This window comes from Dipodomys merriami, unplaced genomic scaffold, assembly GCF_024711535.1.
Source record: "Dipodomys merriami isolate MVZ:Mamm:240054 unplaced genomic scaffold, mDipMer1.0.p SCAF_39, whole genome shotgun sequence".
NCBI lineage: Eukaryota > Metazoa > Chordata > Mammalia > Rodentia > Heteromyidae > Dipodomys > Dipodomys merriami.
Genome location: NW_027205492.1, coordinates 13301663 through 13325364, shown reverse-complemented (window position 1 = coordinate 13325364; position 23702 = coordinate 13301663). Strand labels below are relative to the sequence as shown.

At 54.8% G+C, this 23702-nt stretch overlaps 1 protein-coding gene across 5 annotated transcripts in view; it reads right to left on the bottom strand.

The window, feature by feature from the left end:
- Phactr3 (phosphatase and actin regulator 3) overlaps window positions 1–23702 on the bottom strand; it is a 123922-nt gene that overhangs the window by 64101 nt on the left and 36119 nt on the right. Inside the window, exon 1 of one of the 5 annotated variants that reach the window (XM_069990093.1) lies at window positions 19106–19137. The exons of the other annotated variants lie outside the window; for them this stretch is intronic. The gene's annotated coding sequence lies outside the window, so the exon portion shown is untranslated. Of the gene's footprint in view, window positions 1–19105; window positions 19138–23702 lie in introns of those variants that run through there. 5 annotated transcript variants of the gene reach the window in all.

Genomic DNA, 23702 nt, shown 5'->3' with positions numbered 1-23702 from the left:
CTCTCCATTCTCTTGCACACCCCCAGGCCTGACCAATCATATCAGGGCATTTCATTTCCCTGGCCACAGGAATTGGTTCCAGGGATGCTCATGTGACTCAGCAGGGTCAATGAGCATCAGCTCTTTATATGGAACTACTGGTGAAAATGTTTGTTTTCCCAAGTCTGGACCAAGGGACTATGGACCATGAGGCTGGGGTCTCCACAGCCCTTGTGAGGAGCCCCTGGCACAGATGAGCCAACCTGGATGACGAGGTGGAATCAGGCACAGATGAGCAGATTCCTGCTGATGCACCAGTCCACATCATGGGACCCAACGCCTGCCCAGGGCCCTGGACTCCGTCCAAACAGACCTGGCTGGCACGCAATTCAACCCAAGCCTCTCACAGCAGTCGTGTCCCACACACTCTGTGTGGAGGACTACAACCCAGCAGGCCCCATTATGGGGAGTCAGGACCCCGCTACCAGGGCTCACAGTCCTTCAGGGAAAAGGACCATTCCTTGTCATGGCACCAGGACTACAGACAGGTGCAGGAAGGTTTCTCTGGACACACAATGTAAAGTAGACGAAAGATGGGGAGGCGGAGAGGTAGAGGGACGGGGGCCGGCGGGGGGGTGGGGGTGGGAGGGTTGACTTCACTGGGTCAGTACAATAAGAATGTCTCCAAAGTTATTTTTTTCTTGCCAGTAACAGGTGTCGATGGCTCGTGGCTGATGCTCTACAACTTGGGTCATGCCTCTAGCCCAGATTTTTGCTGGTTAAGTGGAGATGCTGTTCCCCAGACTTTGAGCCTGAGCTGGCTTGGAACTATGATCCTCTGTGTTTCAGCCCTCTAAGTGGCTAGGAACACAGCGCTAGTGGAGACACAGCTTACTGACAGTGAGAACAAACTCTAGAATCTTCTCAAAGGAAGGTTTCTGAGGAATAAATGAAGATAACTTCAAAGGTTCTAGTCAGCTGGGGGCTTCCAAACATTCCTTTTCATATAACAAACTAAAATGCTACTATTAAAATAATCATATTTTAAAGAACTTTTTAAAAATGGGAAATTATTGGTGTGGAATGAAAAAGGATATACCATTAAAGGGAGAAAGCACCAATTTTTTTCTTTGACTATATGATGCATATATACTTAACTCCCATTCATTTTGGAAATGGACTTTGAGCATTTCCTCCAGGGCAATGGATAAGACAAAGCAGTCTCCTGTGTGACACTGTGACACTGTCTTCACATGCACACACCCGCTGGGAAAGGAAACATCCCACAAGGTTTAGAGCAACCGTGGGTAAACATGATCTTCCTTCATGCCCTTATCTAAAAATATTCCCACTCTATAGACATCTAATTTGCATAATTGGAATGAGACTTTGGTCCACAGAGGACGCAGCGTCCCCTCCCACCCACAGGTACAAAGACCCCGCCCAGTGTCTGCAGAGCCATGCCAGAAGCCTGGCTGTGCACCCTCCGAGCCTGCTTCCAGGCAAAATCCTTCCTTCTGGGGAAAGTAAGAATGGGCAAGAAGGAAGATGGTAAGACCATGATGCACCGACTCTATGTGAAGTCTACACGACCTTTCAAAAGACGCTGACTTAACATAAATGCATGACTCAGGAGCAAGTGATCCTGGTGACTAAATGTCCTCATAAAAATGCCTTCAGACCATCCCTAATGGAGGCTCATTCACCACACCAAAAAAGGTCCATCATGCTCAGCATGGTTGAGAAAATGGAAACCATATTAGTAAGTGTCAGGACCTGTTGACTCACTAACAGTTACAGTGCTCAGCAGCCCCCAGGAAAAGGCAAGACAGAAAAATCCACACAAGTACCTTCCAACATCTAGAAGTAATGGGGTCAGAGGGCATGACCAAGGCCAGAGACAGACACTGTAGAAACAGATGAAGACCGCATTCCCCAGAAGTGGAAAAATCCCCAGAAGTGGAAAAAAACAAGATGTCCTCCCATAGGCAAATGAATACGTCAACTGGGATAGCTCTAGACATGGCAGACTGCTCAGCCATGAGCAGGGATACACTAAGGAGCCACGGGTGGGGGCAGGGGCGTGTGGAGAAATTTAAAAGGCCTATCATTGTGTAAAAGTCTGCATTCTGCATGAGTCAAACTAAGGATCTGCTGAAAAAGACAAGCTAGAAGGGGAGTGGCTGCTTAGGGCCAGGGGAGGGGGGGGATGAGCAGGTAGGGGGAGCATGGAGGAGGAAGGATGAGCAGGTAGGGGGAGCATGGGGGAGGGGGGATGAGCAGGTAGGGGGAGCATGGGGGAGGGGGATGAGCAGGTAGAGGGAGCATGGGGGAGGGGGGATGAGCAGGTAGAGGGAGCATGGGGGAGGGGGATGAGCAGGTGGGGGAGCATGGGGGAGGGGGATGAGCAGGTGGGGGAGCATGAGAGAGGAGGGATGAGCAGGTAGGGGGAGCATGGGGGAGGGGGATGAGCAGATAGGGGGAGCATGGGGGAGGGAGATGAGCAGGTAGGGGGAGCATGGGGGAGGGGGATGAGCAGGTAGGGGGAGCATGGGGGAGGGAGATGAGCAGGTGGGGGAGCATGAGGGAATCCTTTGAGCAGTGAACCTGCTCTCGGCAGCCCTGTCATAGTGACATAGGAAATTACACCTTAGCCAAAGCCCATAGAACAGATACCACCAATGGTGAACGTTAATGCAGACTGAAGACTTCAGTAGCCTTGTACAGAGACGAGGCTACACCAATGCAAGACAGTGAGATGGGAGAAGCTGGGGGGGAGGAGGGGCCGCAAAGGGGGCGGTACAGAAACACTTGACTTCCACAAACACTTGACTTCCACAAAAACTGCCCTTAAAAAAAGATCTTGATTTCAAGTGAATTGCTGGCATGCTTGTCTAATGCACGCATTTCTACTCTCATCTCTCCCGAGGTACTGGAACCTGTCTAGCAGCTAACTTACGAGTGTCCCTGGCAGACCGGTGGCCCTGGTGGGTGGCACCAGGCAAAGGGACAGCCAGGCAGAGCAGTGTGCCGCGGTGTTGATGTCTGGCTCTCTCCTTCTGCTCCTGCTTCATCTCTCCGAGCACGTGTTCTCATCTGTGAAGCAGGAGTGAAAACACTGACTCCCGAGCTGGCAGGGAGGCTGAGGAGGGAGACGGCCCTGCTGGGTATCCGGTCCGCGCCAGCCTGGACATGTCCCTCGATCTCAGGACCACTCATGGGTTACACTCATTTCACTATAGTGTGAGTCCGATGGTGAAGCTGTTTCACATCTGGTTTGAAAATACCAGTTAGTTAAAAAAAGAAAGAAGGAAGTTCAGGTGCCTGCAAAAAGTGCAAAGCTCAGGAAAATAAAGGACTTTCTAGCTCTTGATATGCGACCATCTCTTTCCATACCCATCCTGTCTACTCCCAGCCACCTGCCACTGCGTTATTCTAAACCAGAAGCAAGATACCCTGTCATGTCAGCTACAAATATAGTTTGAATTCAAACTAAAATGACTGTGTCATCAAACACTGCTCTTGCAAACACATCTTTTAGAATTTTTCAGTGACTTAGTGAGTGTGGCCACAAGTTGGTACAATATCGCTGCAGGTCAGTTTTTTTTAGAACCACACACTAAAATGGAAATGCCATTGTGCGGACAGTGGAAATCCTCACAGTGTGTTAGAAATGAAGTGGATTCTGAAAACAAAGATGCGCATGCAGACACAATGTGACTGCAGGCAGGACTGAGGATACAGACGAATGCCTTAGTGACCTCCATTATCCACCCATCGGTGCTGGAGAACATTCCACAGCACATCCCATGTCCCCACTGAACACCAGGGGAGACAGAAGGAGCAGGGAGAGCCTGGGCTGATATGGAATGATCTAGAAGAAATATTAGAAAGTCAGAATGGGTCCAAAATGGTGTATGTGGGTTGCTATCACTAGTGTGGAACACATAGACCTGTGTGCACAAGGGACGGACAAACCAAACAAACCTCTAAGAACACCAAGAAGAATCATGCTCCACAGAAGGACAACTGGTCAACCTGAGTACAAGTGTACTGTGCTAACTCCTCCCTGTGTAACGGAGGTGAGGATGATGACTCAAGAGAGCCACATGGACCTATCTGTGTGCCGCCATCATGAATGCATGAAATAATTTTAGGATAAATGCAGGGAGAAGAAAAGAATCCCTTACTAGGTCAAACATAAGAATCACAACGCATGGGAGACTAGAGTGAGCAAGAGTGGGTGCCTTCTCTGAGGACATTCAAAGGGATGTCAGGTCTTTCCCAATGACCTCAGGGCTCAGCATCTCCACCAAGAACTGACTTTTGGCCCCAATCAATGCTTGTCCTACAGCTTCTTGGCACTGCCTTGGCCCAGCTCAAGACTTTGAAGCTGAAGCAGCTTTTGTGTGCCCTCCAAAGCCCCATCCCCAACCTCGGGGCTCTGAGTAAGACACAGACAATGGCCAATGAGGTTGGCCATCTGACCTTCATCAGCATAGATTGAAAGGTGCCTCTGTCCTCAGAAACCTCTAAGCCTATTTTTTTTAAAGGCAGCACGCTGTCCCCCTTAAAACTCTAGCATTCTTTTTCTGATGTTTTGTAGCTCATCCAGGATGTTTGGACTCATCTAGGCTTGGGGTTTAGGGATCAGTAAAAGGCTGAGGCATCTGACGGAAGGGGCATTTGTGAATATGCTCCCAGCGCAGCACATTTCTTTCCAGCAGCAGTGGTTTGGGTGGAGCAGGGCTTAAGGATTCGAATGACAAGTGGTCAGACTCACGGAGCTGAGGCTGGATCAGTGCCTCTAGTCAGAACCTACTACCACAGACAGTTCCTTGGATCTGTACCCAGGAAGCATCTGCAGAACACTTCCCCTCAAAGAAAGACAATTGCTTATACATGTGAGTTCATACGACTTTGAAATAGGAATCTTTAGCATGTGTCTTCCTCGACTGATGGAGAGAGCCTTGTGCACCCTGGCTGGCTGCCGCTGGGACGCTGTCCCTTTCTCCTTGTTACCTTCTCCCCATTCTCTCTGCACTGACACATTTATGTGTGCTAATATTTTGTAGGGGAGACTAGGTTTACAAATGTACATCACTACATTGTGTCTTTTTGATAGAAATTAACTTCACTGCTTTTTTCTTTTTGGAAGTACTGAGGTTTGAACTCAGAACCTAGGGCTTGCAATCATGTGCTAAGCCACATTTCCAGCTACCTCAATGCTTTTAATTATTGCGGAGTTCAGGGGTGAAAGAAATACACTAATTTGAGAACATAATTCCAACCCTTGGCTAGTGGCCATTCAGGACTTTCCTCCTCCCTGCTTTTCATGGTTACAGCCCATGCTGAAATGGTAAGGAACATGAGCCCTGCCTCCCTGACCACTTCCACCTTCCTGGAAATAGACAGGGGCGTGACAGTGCCCACATCTGTGGGTTTCCCTGGAGGCCTGGGAGGCAGAAGGCCTATCTCCTGATAATTTTGACAAACCTTCCTGTTTTCAAATTCCAGAATGCCCGTCAGTCCCTTAGATGAAAATGTGCGCGTTCCTTCTGCCTTCTTCTTTCTAACCCCCTTCCACTCTCAGCAGACGTCCCCGGGGTGTCACGAATGTGTGACGGACCTCGTGGTGACCCCTACAGCAGTGGCCGCTGCCTGAGGCTGAGGGCATCGAGGTTCAGGGTTAGGAGTCGGTCCAGAGTGGGTCTCCTGCTCCCAGGGATGAAGACACAGGCTGAGCCTCCGTGAAAAGCCAATGCCTTCCCCATGTCGGTGGAATGACCGTGTGACCACGAGCGTGTGGATTCAACTCCCGGGAAGGACTGTCCGCGTGTGTCTGCATCATGTGAGCTGCCGAAGGCAGACACCAAGTCCCCAGGGGACACGCGTACCCATGTAATTCTACTGACAAGCTCTAGGAGAGGCTGAGGGGCTCCTGGCCCAGCCTTGGGGTGACTTCACCCCGAGCCTCAGCTTTGGGACCAGTGGGGAGTTAAGTAGGGTGGAACTTGTTACCTTTGGTCTCACGGAGAACTAGAGGTGCCAGCACATCGTTCTTGGCTCTTTCTCAGCCTCCCTCGCTCCCTCGCTCCCAGAGAAGACGCAGGCTTCGCTGTTTATCTCTAGACTATTTTCAGATGTCTCCACACCTGAGGAGACAAACCTCAACCAACCCAAAGGAAGAACACCGGCCTTTGCTATCTCCCAAAGCAGACCTGGGTGCTGTCAAACACAAGTGCAGCACCGGCCAGGCTCTCCTCAAAGGCCGTTGCCTCGGATTCCCTGGGTGCAGCTGCCCCGGAGGCCTGGCCAGGCCCCAGCCTCCAGGGAAGCCAGCATCTTAGTATTCCCAAAGTACCTCCTCAGCCTTCACAGCAGCGCCAGCCGAGTGTGAGGAGCATCCTAACCATGCTGGGGAGGAAAGAGGCATGAGCCGTGGTGGACTCTGGGGAGCATGAGCCCCTCTAAGCCCATCTAGAAAAGAGCTCCAGGGCCCTGGCTGCATGGCACTCGCTTCCAGAGACCAACAGAGCTGCAGACACTGGCTGTCTACCGCGTGGAGCCCAGAGACGCTGCGGTCCGTCTCAGGGGCAGCATCTGGGCCCCGGCTGTCAGTTATGGTCAGCCAGGGTAGTTGCACACACCAGAGCTGCCTTGACCTCCGCTCTTTGTGCACTGGAGCCTGGGTGGGTGCGGCATTTCACCTACAGCTGGGGTGAGCTGCATGCAGTCGGCGCATCGCCTGGAAAGCTCCATGGTCGGAGCTTACAGAGATGCGTTCAATGAACCCTCCTCAAGTCCAAGAGGAATCTGCATGACTAAACTATTCTCTCCCCACGCCCAGGGCTTTTGAGCTCTTGTGTGGCTTTTTCACTCAAGGCTGGCGCTCTACTGCTTGAGCCATACCTCCACTTCCAGCTTCTGACTGATTAACTGGAGATGAGAGTCTCTTGGGTTTGTCCGCCTAGGGCTGGCTTGGAGCCTCTATCCTCAGATCTCAGCCTCCGGAACAGCGAGGATTACAGGTGTGAGCCACCAGTGCTCAGTTTCTACATAAAACCTGAGTAGCAGTAAACAGAGTCACCCTGAAATGTGCTGCCAACTAGAAAAGTGTGCAGAATCGCATGAGGTTAATTAAATAGCACGAATGGTTCAATTACAGAGCTTTCCACAGCATCTGCCTGCCTAGGACAAAAATACTGTGATGAAGTGGGGTGGGAGGCGGTGGTGCGGGCTGCGGGGCAGTGAGCAGGAGAGAGCAAGGTGTGCGCCAACCCACACTGCAAGTCCTCCCGCGTGTGAGGAGGTCCAGCCTAATACCACTCTCAGCCACATCTGGCAGACAAGCCACAGCACATCCCACTCTGATGTGGGCTGCTGGCGCCCTGGGCGCCCCCCGGGCCTGCCCTGCGCCCTGGGCCCTCGGCCTGTCAGAGCTGTAGCAGCATCTCCAGGGATGACCCAGGGCAGCCCACCGGCGATGGGCACTAGGGCCTGGTCTAAAGCCTCCGTGCCCTGCGTGCCAAGCCTGCTCCCCATGAGCCAAGGGGAGCTCAGGGTGACCTGGCGCATGAGGAGCACCTATGCCTAGGGGGAGCACCACCATGAACAGAGGAGCATCATCGTGCATAGAGGGAGCACTCCATAATGGGTGTGGGGTTGAGCACACCCCTCGCTGGATCCTCACAAAACCCCAGGTCTGCTCTGTGAGGGGAGGCGCTGTGCTACAGAGGCTGAGACACCCACCCAAGGTCCCCACCAAAGACGGGAACACAACCCCCAAACCCTAGAACCAAACGCACAGGAGTCGCGCCTGTATAAATGCCTTCCTGTACAAATAAGAAAAGGAGGGCTCACAGACATTAAGCGAGCTGGTAAACATCAATGAGTCCCTTTATTGAGCATCTACTGTGTGCCAGGCTACCTCTCAAGGTTCTGTACGCATTCTTCATGTAATACCCACAGGTTGAGAACTAGATACCATGTCCCACTGGGCAGGGGAAGATACAGGCTTGGGGATTAGTAAACTGTCTCAGGCTCTAAAGGGCAGGACAGAGATAGGAGGCACGGCTGGTCCTGCGTTCTGGACAGGCTGCATGCTCCCTTGGCTCGGGCTGTTTCCTCACCTTTCAGATGGGGAAGACACCGGGGCTATTTGACTACCAAAGACTTAATTCCCGGATGGCTGAGGATGGTGCCTCGCCATCAGCTACCACCGTTAGAGGCAACAGCCTTCATCCTCCCCTTCCTCTCTCTCTGAGGTCACGCGGACCCATACGGATGTCCTCTGTCCAGTGACAGTCCAGCTCGTCATCAGGCAACTGGCCTGATGCTATTTATAAGTCAAGGATGCTAAGGGACAGACAGCACCAACCAGGACTCCCCAGCTGAGCCCGGCAACCTTGGAGATCATCGCCCTCTCCTCAGAGCTGTGCCGGCCCAGGAGCCAGGCACCTGCAGAGCCCTGGCCCCTCAGACTGGACACAGCTCTGCTCACTTCCTTCCCAGACTGGAGCTGAGGCTTTCCCACAAGCCTAGGAGACAATCTCTCAAAGACAGCAAACTTCTGACTCTGGTCATTGAAACCAAGATGTGGCCAGAGCTTCGTGGTGGCCTGGTGGGGTGCAAACAGGAAAATAAGAACACAGCTCCTTCCCCTGAGGAGCAGAGTAGCAGCGGGGCCATCCAACCTCAACACTGAGTTATTCCTGTGTGACTGAGGTCCCACTAACATTCTCAGGGACTGAAAAGCCTTGCAGTAAATAAGCCAAAATGTATATGAAAATACAAAACAAAACAATACAGGAAGCAGCAGGAAAAGACAGAAAAAAAAGAAGAAAGAACCAGATGCTGGTGGCTCATGCCTGGACTCCGAGCTACTCAGGGGGCTAAGATCTGAGGACTCCAGTTCGAAGCCAGACTGTCAGAGAAGTCTATGAGACTCTTAGCTTAATTAACCAGCACAAAAGACAGAAGTGGATGTGTGGTTCAAGTGGTAGAGAACCAGCCTTGAACAAAAAAACCACGTAAGAGTGCAAGGTCCTGAGTTCAAGCTCTAGTACCAGTAAAGGAGAATCAAAAAGGAACAAGTTATGATGGCAAGGGAGCTAACTTCTGTTCCTAAAACAACACGGTGATGATGATTCGAAACTGTGGCTCAGTTCCAAGATCTGGCAGATCTCAATGAGACAATCAGAGTCCAAAAATAGGCCCAGCATCATAAGGGAATTTATATATTTATATAGGAGGCAATACAGATCAGGAAAATCATGCTGTTCGATAATGCTTTGGACCATTGGTGGCAATATATGGTAAAAGGGGGATGAGCTGGGCAAAGCAGGCCATGTCTGTAGTTCCAGCTACTCAGGACATAGAGGCTGGAAGGTCACAAGTTCAAAGCCTGCCCAGGCAAAGTTAGTAATACTCTATCTCAAAAAACCCCACAAAGGTTGTGTGTCTAAAGCCGCAGAGCACTTGCCTAGCATGCATGGGGCCCTGGGTTCAGTCCCTAGGATTGAAAAAAAATTAAGATTTTTCAAAAATACTCCTTCAGTGAGGAAGTCCTTTCTAACCATGACAAGAAACACCATAAAAAATCAAAACTTGATCAATTCACCTACATAAAAATGAAAAGATTCGTATCACAAAAATCACTGTAAGCAAAGTCAATATATTAGCATCAAATGAACAAGAAAATATTTGCAACCAAGGGCTGACCCGCCAGCACAGGAGTCTGCAGAACTAGAGCAGGAAAGCACACACAGCAAAGGGCAGAGAGATGGCCCCGCCATCTGAGGACAGCTTCCTGGAGTAGAGACAGGGTCTCCCGAGGACATGGAGCCAGGTGAAGCCAGCATCGACACCCGGCCACCTGTGCTCTGTGGAAGCCCACCCCAGCGGGCCCCTCCGGCTCCGGGGACCCCTGTCTGAAGGTGTCTGGAGAGAAATGGGCCCTGCACCATGCTGGGGTGCTGGCCAGGCCCCACCCTGGCCAGGAGGTGGGGTTCTGTGGATGGAGACACGGAGTTTCCCTTCCTAAACTTCCCCATAACTGAAGCCACAGCCTGGGCCCCAGGCACAGGAGATGGCTCCTGAAGGGAAGATGAGTCACTGTCTGCTTGGGCCTAGGACCAAGGACCCTGTGTCGTGCAGAGCCCAGTCCTCTGTGTGGCACAGGGTCTCCCCACAGGGCCCGGGGCTCCATCACCCCTGTGGTCAACTGAGGCTGAAGACCGGGGTGCAAGACTCACGACACTGACACCCAGTGGGGGACAGAGGTCCATACAAGACCCAGAGCAGTCACTGGGAAGGGGCGTGAGGGTTGAAGGGATAGACCCAGAGGAGAGGAGCCAGAGGGAAGCAGGAGGGGGAAGGAGCTGGGAAAGGCAGCCTCCCAAGGGAGGGATGCTCACACTCAGAAGGACAGACTGAGGAGGACATAATCCTGGTGGGGTTAGACTTCCAGCACAGGTTGAGGGCACGTGCCAAGGTCCTGAGGCTGAGGAGCATGACACCACAGGGTGCAAGAGGCATGGAGAGCCAAAGCAGGCAAACTGGAGCGGCCTCACAAGAAGTCTGAGTGTGTGTGTGTGTGTGTGTGTGTGTGTGTGTGTGTGTGTGTGTGTGTGTGTGTGTGTGTGTGTGTGTGTGTGTGTGTGTGTGTGTGTGTGTGTGTGTGTGTGTGTGTGTGTGTGTGTGTGTGTGTGTGTGTGTGAGAGAGAGAGAGAGAGAGAGAGAGAGAGAGACTTCCTGACAAGCCCCGGCAGCCTCTGGGGATGTTAAGCCGGGTGCACAGGCGCTGGGGAGCTGCTGCTCTAATGAGATCTGGAGCTTACAGAGATCACTTCCTCCCCAGCACTTCCTGCCCCCTAGTGAGAGGGCTCCCCAGCCCTCCCAGAGGAGGCTGGTACACTTCCTGCGGGGTCTCTCAGGGTGGTGGCTGCAGGTGATAGAATCAAGCGTGGGAGAAGCCCTCCACAGGAGCCAGGGATGCTGGGGCGGGGACTAAGGGGCCTTTCGTTTCCACAGCCCAGGGCAAGCAGGCCCTGTCCCTTGGGGGTCACTGCACCAGAAGGGACTGCGGCTCCTGGAGGCCCCACTGGGCCTGGGTTTGCTTCCCTGGCAGTGAAGAGCTGCAGCCTGGCAGGGCTTCACTAGGTCTGACTCCAGGCTCATCTGCCCCGCACCCTAACAAACCAGTGCGAGGGTGCAGAGGTCACCCCAGCCCAGACAGCTCACTCACCCCAACTCCGGGACGGCCCAGAGGTACCCAGTGAAATCCCTAAAGGCCGTAAAAGACCTCTCTACCCCGTGGGCAGGTGTGCAACCCGCCACTCAACTGCCCAGCCCCTGCTGTCCCTCCCCCTCACCGCTGACCCGCTGCCTGTCCGCTCCAGGTCAGCCCCCGCTTGGCCTCACATGGCTTCCACTTGCCCTCCCACCCATTCTGCCTCTCCCCTTTGGTCCGCTCCAGGAACCACAGACACTTGGCACGGAGCCCGTCCCCACCCCGGGATCAAAGGCCGCAGCGCGAGCCTGGCGGGGCGCTCACGGGCGGGCCGCACTGGTCCTGTGGCCGCCTGCCTGTGGCCCTTCCAACGCACACGGCAACGCCAGCTCCACGGCCAGCCTGCGCGCAGCCGACGTGCGTGTAAAAATACCCCGAGACGGTGTGGGTATAGAGACAGAACGGAGCGGAGCACCTCAGCCCACACAGGATGCAAATGTGCGTCTTGCGTCCTAAATAGAGGCCTGGGTGTGAGCACACCAAATAACAGAGATTACTGTTCAGAGCAACGGTGACGTCGCGCAGCCGGGCCTGGGGAGCTCAGCCCTCACCCTGCCTGCTCGGCCCCACGCGCTCAAAATAATCCCGAGTGGAGCTTCACCCGAGTCGGGGGATCAGGAACGAGTTCCGCCTTATCCACAGGGTTCGTACTTAGACACTGTCCTATCCCATCATCCCAAAGGAACGGAGGCCACTTGCGTACCCTGCAGAGTTTGTAATGTTCGTGACAGTTAAACAAAAGATAAAGCCAAAGGGACACCTCGTGGCTTAGTTGCACAAAGCTCACATTACAGGATTCTGTGCAGAGCTTGAGGCTTGAATCAGGACCGGACGCTGGTCTTCCCGGCCACCCCAGTGGAAAGAGAAGCACAATCCATTACAGCGCTCTCAGAACCTAACGAGAGAAGGCATGAGGCGTCCCCGGTATGAACGCGCTCTACCTGGGGCTTCTCATAGGTGGATGTAGAGGAGGAGGGGCATGTCCCCAACACCGGCCCCAAACGGCCCCAACTTCCATCCCGTCTAGTCCCACTCCTCCCTGGGCCAGGCTGGAGGCGCCCTGAGCTTGAGCTCCGTTACATCTCCAGGCACCTACATGAGTTTGTCTATTAAAGGAACGTTATGCCGTATCTGTACAGGAAAGTTACAACCGGTTCCCGGGAATGGTAGGCAGCACCAAATAAGTACAAAGGGCACAAGGTATAAATAAAACATATGAGGCAATATGATTCGTGTATCCTGCCTTTCCAAGTCTCCATGCCTGAAGAGGCTCTCTGCTGGTTAGAAAAAGGCTTTCTCCTCAACAGGCACAACCAGAGGGCTGAAAGAGAACTCAAAGGGGACAGACAGCCACCTGACCACAGGACCCCACCACGTCCAGAGCCCAGACCCATCTATGTCTGAAACGGTGCCACCAGCCAGCTTCAGGGGTGGGAGGGGGCTGTTGCTAGGGCGACAAAGTGAGTACTTGTCTGGGTACCCACCCATACTCCTTCTTCCCTGAGGGGGGGCGTGTGACGGCACTTCTCTCCACATCAATGCAAGGATCAATCTGCCTCAGACTAGAAATCTTATAGCTGGCCCTGGCCACAGAGGATGAGAGAAACGTGGCTCCCAAATCAGCTGTGACACCTCCTGGGACCACAGGCCATACTTGGCAGCAGGGACCCTGCCATCAGCTTCAGTGGCTGGCGTGGGAGTCCGTGGGTCTGCTGCAATGCAGCAGTCAAAGGGGCCTGCATGGCCTGCACCCCAGCTCTCCTCCTGCAAACACATCTGCTCCGGTCCATGTTCTGAACCCCAGTACCCGACAGCCATTCTCATCAGCACCAACGCCATTCACATTGGGACCGTTGGCATGACCCCACCACCACCACCACCATCATCATCACCATCACCATCACCAACACCACCATCATCATCACCACCATCACCAACACCACCATCATCATCACCACCATCACCAACACCACCATCATCATCACCACCATCACCAACACCACCATCATCACCACCACCATCACCACCGACATTCTCACTGCTGTCATTACCACCTCCACCTCCACCACCACCACTATCAACACCACCACTACCACCACCACCACCATCACCATCACCAACACCAACACCAACATTCTCACTGCCGTCATTACCACCTCCACCACCATCATCATCACCATCACCATCACCAACACCATCATCATCACCATCATCACCACCATTACCACCACCACCATCATCACCACCATTACCACCACCACCATCATCATCACCATCACCAACACCAATATTATCACTACCATCATCACTACCTCTACCACCATCACCGTTACCACCACCACCATCACCAACACTGACATGATCACTGCCATCATTACCACCTCCTCCACCACCACCACCACCATCACCACCAACATTATCACTGCTGTCATTACCACCTCTACCACCACCACCATCATCACCACCAACAACACTGACATTCTCACTGGCATCATTACCACCTCTACCACCACCACCATCACCTCCACCACCACCATCACCACCATCACCATCACCACCGACATCACTGCTGTGATTACCACCTCCACTTCCACCATCATCATCGTCACCACCATCATCACCCTCACCACCACCACTACCACCATGACCATCACCAACACCAACATTATCACTGCCGTCATTACCTCCTCCCACCACCATCACCACCATCACCACCACCATCACCTCCACCACCATCACCACCATCACCATCACTGCTGTCATTACCACCTCCACTTCCACCATCATCATCGTCACCACCGTCATCACCCTCACCACCACCACTACCACCATGACCATCACCAACACCAACATTATCACTGCTGTCATTACCTCCTCCCACCACCATCACCAACACCGACATCACTACCATCATCACTACCTCTACCACCACCACTGTTACCATCACTATCACCAACACCAATATGATCACTGCCATCATTACCACCTCTACCACCACCACCACCACCCCCCACATTATCACTGCCATCATTACCACCTCTACCACCACCACCATCACCACCCACATTATCACTGCCGTCATTACCACCTCTACCACCACCACCAACACTGACATTCTCACTGCCATCATTACCACCTCCACCACCATCCCCATCACCTCCACCACCACCATCACCAACACCATCTTCACCCTCACTACCACCACCACCACCATCACCATCACCAACACCAACATTATCACTGCTGTCATTACCACCTCCACCACCACCATCATCACCATCACTATCATTACCACCATCACCACCATCATCATCACCACCACCATCACCACCACCATCACCACCACCAACACCGACATCACTACCATCATTACCACCTCTACCACCACCACCACCATTACCATCCCTATCACCAACACTGACGTGATCACTGCCATCATTACCACCTCCACCGCCATCACCATCATCATCATCACCACCTTCATCGTCACCACCATCATCACTACTTCCATCTCCAATACTACATCACTATAAAGATAACTGATCAGGCTGGGAAGATGGCTCAGTGGTAGAGCGCTTGCCTTGCATGCCTGAGGCCCTGGGTTCGATTCCTCAGCACCACATAAGCAAAATGAAAAAAGCTGGAAGTGGAGCTGTGACTCAAGTGGTAGAGCTCTAGCCTTGAGCTGAAAAGCTGAGGGACAGCGCCCAGGCCCAGAGTTCAGGCCCCACAACCGGACCCAAAAAAAAAAAATTAAAAAAAAAATAATAAAGATAACTGATCATTTAATCCTCCCAAAACCATAGAGAAAGGTGCTTTCATTTTCTTCAGTTTTACAGGAGAGAAGACTGAGGTGCTGAGGGATAAAATGAAATAGGCCAGGTCACCTGGCATGCAGACGGAGGAGGATGGGGACCAAGCCTGGGTGGGCAGACACCCTGGCCATGCAGATGGTGGATGGGGACCACGCCTGGGCCGGCGGACCCTCTGGCCATGGAGATGGTGGATGGGGACCATGCCTGGGCGGGCGGACCCCCTGGCCATGCAGATGGTGGATGGGGACCATGCCTGGGCGGGCGGACCCCCTGGCCATGCAGATGGTGGATGGGGACCATGCCTGGGCGGGCAGACCCCCGGCCAACCTCACCACCACCCTTCTTGTCCCCCTTCTACTCTCTCAGTAAGGAAGCGTAAGGCTGTGCCTCATGGGCCACACACACTGAGGGGAGTCTGTCACGCTGCGGGAGACCACGCTCCTGCCCGTGAAGAGTCACAAGAAGACCCTAGGAGGGAGCAGCCCCGCTGCGGGCCACTCCAGCACAGCCACGCCTCCATGACACCAGCCGCGGACCCTGGAAAATGCTGGCGCGAATGTGAGGTGAGACTTTCATCATCACATTTTCTGGAGGTGAAAAGTGGGGAATAGGCACTCAGGCCATTGTGTGGCCAGGCTGGGGTTCACACCAGACAGCCCCACTGTGCGACCAGGCTGGGGTTCACACTTGACAGCCCTGCGGTGGCAGGCTGGGGTTTACACCAGACAGACAGTCCTACGGTGGCAGGCTGGGGTTCACACCAGACAGCCCTGCGGTGGCAGGCTGGGGTTCACACCAGACAGACAGCCCTGCGTTGGCAGGCTGGGGTTCACACCAGACAGCCCTGCGGTGGCAGGCTGGGGTTCACACCAGACAGACAGCCCTGCGGTGGCAGGCTGGGGTTCACACCAGACAGACAGCCCTGCGTTGGCAGGCTGGGTTCACACCAGACAGCCCTGCGGTGGCAGGCTGGGGTTCACACCAGACAGACAGCCCTGCGGTGGCAGGCTGGGGTTCACACCAGACAGACAGCCTTGCAGTGGCAGGCTGGGGTTCACACCAGACAGCCCTGCGGTGGCAGGCTGGGGTTCACACCAGACAGATGACCCTGTGGTGGCAGGCTGGGGTTCACACCAGACAGACAGCCTTGCAGTGGCAGGCTGGGGTTCACACCAGACAGACGGCCCTGTGATGGCAGGCTGGGGTTCACACTTGACAGCCCTGCGGTGGCAGGCTGGGGTTCACACCAGACAGACAGTCCTATGGTGGCAGGCTGGGGTTCACACCAGACAGCCCTGCGGTGGCAGGCTGGGGTTCACACCAGACAGCCCTGCGGTGGCAGGCTGGGGTTCACACCAGACAGACAGCCCTGCGGTGGCAGGCTGGGGTTCACACCAGACAGACAGCCTTGCGGTGGCAGGCTGGGGTTCACACCAGACAGACAGCCTTGCGGTGGCAGGCTGGGTTCACACCAGACAGACAGCCCTGCGGTGGCAGGCTGGGGTTCACACCAGACAGCCCTGCAGTGGCAGGCTGGGTTCACACCAGACAGCCCTGCGGTGGCAGGCTGGGGTTCACACCAGACAGATGACCCTGTGGTGGCAGGCTGGGGTTCACACCAGACAGCCCTGCGGTGGCAGGCTGGGGTTCACACCAGACAGACAGCCCTGCGGTGGCAGGCTGGGGTTCACACCAGACAGACAGCCCTGCGGTGGCAGGCTGGGGTTCACACCAGACAGTCCTGTGATGACAGGCTGGGGTTCACACCTGACAGTCCTGTGATGGCAGGCTGGGGTTCACACCTGACAGTCCTGTGATGGGAGGCTGGGGTTCACACCTGACAGACAGCCCTGCGGTGGCAGGCTGGGTTCACACCAGACAGACAGCCCTGTGATGGCAGGCTGGGTTTACACCAGACAGACAGCCCTGTGATGGCAGGCTGGGGTTCACACCAGACAGTCCTGTGATGGCAGGCTGGGGTTCACACCTGACAGTCCTGTGATGGGAGGCTGGGGTTCACACCTGACAGTCCTGTGATGGCAGGCTGGGGTTCACACCAGACAGCCCTGTGATGGCAGGCTGGGGTTCACACCAGACAGACAGCCCTGCGGTGGCAGGCTAGGGTTCACACCAGACAGACAGCCCTGCGGTGGCAGGCTGGGGTCCACACCAGACAGTCCTGTGATGGCAGGCTGGGGTTTACACCAGACAGATGGCCCTGCAGGAGCAGGCACCCCCTGAAGGCAGTGCAGGGCCCTTCAGGAGGCTAGCCGGTGCCCAGGACCTGGCCACAGGGGCATGGAGAAGAAGCAGAACCAGAGGAAGCCGAGGTCCCTGTGCTGAGCTGTGGGGAGCTGAGGTTCCGGGAAGCAGGGCTGTGCTGTTCGGGCAGCACCGGGGGGTAGGGAGGAATGGAGAGAGCACTCTGGTGGAGGAACCCCAGACACCGCGTGATGGCCCTGGACCGTGGGGCCGAGCCAGGCTCGGCGGCCTAGAGCTGCACAGAGGCTTGGGCAGTAGATTCTCATCCCGTCACCCCGCACTTCTGGAAGCATGCCCACGGTGGCCCCGCCAGTCAGCAGGTCCTTCTCCAGAGGCCTCAGCCCCAGGGAGGCGCAGAGGCTTCCGGATCCTGTGTGGCGGTGCCGGGCAGAGCTGTGGGTGTGCACAGAAGGGCTGCAGAGACCCCACGCCCCTCCCTCCCAGAAGCCCACCTGACAGCAGATGCCCTGTCTGGTCAGGAGGCATGCAGTGGACGGCAGGTAACACTGTAACTCCTATATGTCTCCGGGCACAGAACCCCCGGCCGCCTGTCCAGTCCCCGGACCAACTGCAGAGAGAAGACATGGTGAGTGCTCCTCGGGACAGGGCCCAGCTCTGGCTGAACACACAGTCACGTGACATGCTAGCAAAACCCAACTCCTCCGCCGCACCTGTGCCAGCAGAGTCAGGCCCAGGGCACCAGCACCAAGGAGAGGGGAGGGAACCCAGGGGAGGTGGCACACGATGAAGAGACACCCCCAAAGGAAAGAAGCGGGTGACTTAAAAAAATACAGCCACCACGGAGGAGAATTCTCAGAGGAAGTGTGTGCTCAGAGGAGGCAACGCCTGTCTGCCTGGCTCACGCCCTGGTCCCAGCACTACACTTTAGGACCACAGGGACAAACTCTGCCCTCAGCCTCCAGGGCTATTCTAAAGCACCCTCCACTGTCCCTCCATGTCCCCTGTCCGTGGGCTCCACCCACGGGTCCTAACAGGAACCCCGTGTCCCAGTCTTCAGCTCCCGTTTTCTGCTGCTCTGCTCAGCGACTCCCCGGGTACCAGGCATGGAGACAATGGTCCTAGGGTGGTTTAGGGGACTTTACAATGCAGGAATGTATTCATTCCCTTCAACGGCCTGCAGTCTTCCAACAGAAGGGGGGGCCTGGGCCTGGCACGGCTACCACTCAGGAATCCCGGATTCCTGGCTGTCTGTGTCCGCACAAGGCCAGAGGTATCCCCAGACTGTGGCGGGAGCCCGGGTTCAATTTGAACTCAGTATCGCTAGACACCAGCTGTTTCATTTGATGGTTACCTTTCATCAAAGGCAAGCCATGGTGGACACCCGCTTAAACCTAAGATTGCCCTTTAGGATACAGATTTCCTTTGACAGTGAATTTCTTGAGATAAAAAGGAAGTATTTGGCCAATTGGACATAGGTGGCCAAAAACGAGGGGTTGGGGGAGACCGTGAGCTCACGCTCACATTCTGCACACCTGTGGTCTCCTGAGGACAGAGTCAGCCTGGGCTCTCTCCTGCTCCACACATCTGTGCAGCAGGACACCGGCCCACCCCTCCACGCGGAGGTCTGGGGGCACCTCACACGTGCGTAGTCATAACCCCCCGCCTCTCAGGCTGTCCCTGACACTCAGGGCAAAGCCAGGCATGTGGCTGACTCTGCTTGCTCCCCGATCCTCGCCCACACCCTCAGTCAGGCCCCCACCCCACCCTCCGGCCTGACCTCCCTGGTCATCCGTACCATCGGCTGGGATTCCAACCACGTCCTGTGAGCTGTCGGCTGTCTGCATCATCGGCCCACTGCAACGCTAAACCTCCACTGGACCAGTGAGCATTCCAGAAGATACCTTGGGTGGTCACTGCTGTAGCTATCAATTCTTTCTTTTTTCTTTCTTTTCTTCCTTCCTTCCTTCCTTCCTTCCTTCCTTCCTTCCTTCCTTCCTTTCTTTCTTTCTTTGTCAGTTGTGGGTCTTGAACTCTGGGCCTGGGCGCTGTCCCTCAGCTCTTCATCTCAAGACTAGCGCTCTACCACTTGAGCCACAGTGCCACTTCTGGTTTTCTGAGTGGTTTATTGGACATAAGAGTCTCATGGACTTTCCTGCCCACGCTGGCTTTGAACCATGATCCCCAAATCTCAGCCTCCTGAGTAGCTAAGATTACAGTTGTGAGCCATGGGCGCCTAGCTCAAACTTTCTTGAACAGAATTTAACAATAGAAAAAAACAACAGGACAAAGTCATACACAGGTGGCATGGGACCATACCTAGCACCCCAATGCTCAGAGCAAAAGCCAAAGTCCGGGCCTTGCCCACCATGTCCTTGGCTGTCTCTGGCCTTCCCAGAGTCTTCCCCGCACTGCCCTGTGCTCCTCACTACTCAGCAGGTCATCCCCTCTCCCCCAGACACCTGCCCTGCAGGTTTGCACTGGGGCTCACTGTGCCTCTAGGGTTCCTGGTCCAGGCCTCCTCTCCTCAGGCTGACTTCCCCCCCACTCTCAGTCCTCACTCCTGGTCTGGGCCTCCTCTCCTCTCCTCTCCTCAGCCTGATTTCCCCCCCACCCTCAGTCCTCACTCCTGGTCCAGGCCTCCTCTCCTCAGGCTGACTTCCCCTCCACCCTCAGTCCTCACTCCTGGTCTGGGCCTCCTCTCCTCTCCTCTCCTCTCCTCTCCTCTCCTCTCCTCTCCTCAGCCTGATTTCCCCCCGACCCTCAGTCCTCACTCCTGGTCTGGGCCTCCTCTCCTCTCCTCTCCTCAGCCTGATTTCCTCCCCACCCTCAGTCCTCACTCCTGGTCCAGGCCTCCTCTCCTCTCCTCAGGCTGACTTCCCCTCCACCCTCAGTCCTCACTCCTGGTCCGGGCCTCCTCTCCTCTCCTCAGCCTGATTTCCTCCCCACCCTCAGTCCTCACTCCTGGTCCAGGCCTCCTCTCCTCTCCTCAGGCTGACTTCCCCTCCACCCTCAGTCCTCACTCAAAGGACGCCTCCGTGTCAACGCCTACCCCGACTCTATTTAACACTCAGCGTCTACCGCCTACCACACCAACTCTCCCTCCTGTGCCCTACTTTGCCTGTTCCTTTCCCACGTTGCCTGCCTGTCTTCTCCACTGAGGGAACGCAGGAGCGTGGCACCAGCTCTGCTCAGGTCCCTTGGCCGCTGGAATGCAGTGCACACCTCTAGGGGCCCTGGGACACTGGCTCCCACCCCAGTGCTCAGGCACCGGACCTGGGCCCTGAACGTGGCAAAGCTGATGGACATGGAGCCCAGCTCCGAGCACTCTGGTGAGGTGGTGTCTCACCAGAGTGGTGCCTCGCTTCCTCAGTGTGTGTCAATCAACCGCCCAGTTACCACGGTACACGTAGAAGTCTCAAAGCCCACGGCCGAGCCCCGCGGGATTCCCACGGAGGCGCTGAGTGTTCACTACTGAAGCTGCCAACTGTCTTATGAATTTTTGAACATAAGGAAAATTAGGGGAAAAATAAACCCTACAATGAGTGACATACACACGTCACCCGGACGGCACACCCGTGACATGGGGCTGGATCCCCAAGCGAGCGCACAGGTGCCTCATGCCACAGTCAGGGTCAGGATGCCAACTCTGCCACCAGCCAGAGAGCCCCTGACACGGGGCCTGCGTGTTCCGTCCCAACTCCTCAGCACTGCTGGGAAGCGGCCTTGGTCACGGCTGGGCCCCCACAGGACTTCTCTCCTCATCCAGGCCACAGTCCCCAAATCCTGGGAGAAGTAACAGCATGCATGTGATTTAACTCCTCCCTGAGAAGCTCATTAACAGTCCCAGATCAAATCCTCTGTGAAGGGTCAGAGTCAGGAGGGGAAAGGAAGAGGAGAGGAGAGGGAGTGAAAAAAAGGGGGGGGGGACCCACAGGAAGAGAGGAGAGCAAAGAGGAAGAAAAGGAGATGCCCTGAAGTGTGTATGTGTGTGTGTGAGAGAGAGAGAGAGACAGAGAGACAGACAGAGAGACTCCAAACTGATACACCAGAGTGGCACATTCCTGTATACTTGAAAACCAGAAAAGCTATGTCTTAGACCATCATCATCACCACCACCATCACCACCACCATCATCGTCCTCGTTATTGACAGTAACAGTCACTCTGTGCACGCTGAGGTGGAAGCTGGAGTCTGCACGCTGCCCGGCACACCACCGCCCAGCTGCACCTGCCCGGGGGCCCGGTGCACTGTTTTGCACGCCCGTGTGATTCTCAGACTGGCGAAGGAGTATCAGCCATGGGGTGAATGCCCGTAGCTCTAGCAACGGGCATGGCTGGGCCCAGTAGTCCGGCCCCTGCTGTCCAGCCCTCAGAGCAAGGTGGCTACAATGTCACGTTTGAATCCTGAACAGCTGGACTTCACCCTCCAAAAAATACCTGGTCGAAGTGGGCAGCGTCAGGAAGCGGCCTCATCATCGACTGCTCGGCTCCGCTCACTGTTTTTTGTTGTTGTATTTTTTTATGGAAAAGGGGGAGGGGAGGAGAGGAGAAGGTTTTTTTCAATTGTGGGGTAAAGACACAACCAACCCCAGTCCCTTGCTCTGCCTTCTCTTTGCCTGTGAGGTGGGCGTTCGGGCACCATCCACCCTAAGTGTTGAGACCGGCCAGGAAGACGCGGGCTGTGGTGCGGATACACTGTGCTCCATTCTGCTCGGTCACCTTCGGACTTGGGACCAGTGGAAACTCCAGGCCCTCAGGCTCACAAACCCAGCTGTGACCTTCAAAACCAAAGTCCCGCTGCCCCTGCCCTCAGGTCCAGCAGCGGGATGGCCAGTCCCTCCCGCCAGGCACTCACGGCTAGGGAACTAACAGGAACAGTAACGTGAAGGTCATTGTCTTGTGATGGCCATGGACAACGACTTCACTCTCTCCCTGAAAAACAACCTCGCGTGGCCAGGTAAAGATGGCATCTGCCCACAACACCCAGATGACAGAAGAGAGCATCTGTCCACAACACACGCATGACAGAGCAGAGCGGGCTCTGCTCAGAGTCGGGACTCAGCTGTGACACATCACATGATGACAAGATGCAGAAAGGAAGGGAGCTAAAAATACACCAGCAGGCTCAGCACCGAGGGCTCACCTTCCAGTTCAAGACCAGGGAGGGACTGCTACAGTCACTCCTGGCATTCTGGGTGGCCCAACAAGAGCCATGTATGATGTGCTTGTGCCTGCCAGGTACCCGCATGCCCACGGCCCTAAGGACACACGGTGTATCTCCAGGGGAGGCAGGAGAGCCCTAAAATTTAACAAAGAGAATGTCCTGAGCACACAGGACGTGAACAATGACCCCACCAACAAAGCGATGCATTATGCAACCACAATGTGTTTAGACCCCGCAAGTCACTGGCTGGCTGGCTCAGCTCCTGGGCAATCAAAGATTAATATTTTTAAAATACAGAATAAAAGTTCTATATCCCCTGGACAGAGGGACTTTAAAGTACTTCTGGCATGGCTCAGGGAGGACCAACAATAGATGGTAAACAAATAGTGCATCAACCAGGCACTGTGGCTCATGCCTGTAATCCCAACTACTCAGGAGGCTGAGATCTGAAGATGACCACAGTTTGAAGGCGGCACTGCAGGGAAAGTCTGTGAGATGCTTATCTCCATTTAACCAGCAAAAAAGTCAGAGTGGAGTTGTAACTCAAGTGGCAGAGTATTAGCCTTGAATGAAAAAACTAAGGCACAGCACCCAGGTACCCTGGTACTGGCAGGAAAAGAAAGGGGAAGGGAAAGGAAAGGAAGGGAATGGAAGGGGAGGGAAGGGGAGGGGAGGGGAGGGGAGAGGGGAGGGGAGGAGAGGAGGGAGGAGAGGGGAGAGGGGAGGAGAGGGCAGAGGGAGGGGAAGGGAAGGGGAAGGAAAGGGAGTAAGGCAGAGGAGGGGAGGAAGAGAAAGAGGAAAGGAGAAGAAGAGACAGGGGGGAGGGGAAAGAAGAGGAAAGGAGGGGAGAGGAGAGGAAAGGGAGAGGAAAAGGAGCTTTCAGGTATAGGTTAGGGGGCTGGAGAGGGGTGAGTTTTCAGAAGGTCTTACTGGGATATTGTCTTTCACTGAGAGCCTTGTCTGGGTGATGTGTGAAGCTCACACACTATGTTCTTTGATGCTCTCCCCAAACAAGACAGCCTTGATTCTTTCTGAATGAACCTCGACCATGTTTTTCTTTCTGATTTTTTCATTCTTAGATTTTGTACCTTCAAAACACATCATGCCTTCGTGAAACTCCATAATCCATTCTCAAAGAATAACGTGCAAATCCCACACTACCAAGGACTGCTACTTTCCTTCTTTCCTGTCCCCGCCTAAATTAAAAGGGAAAGCCAGCATTCCTGGAG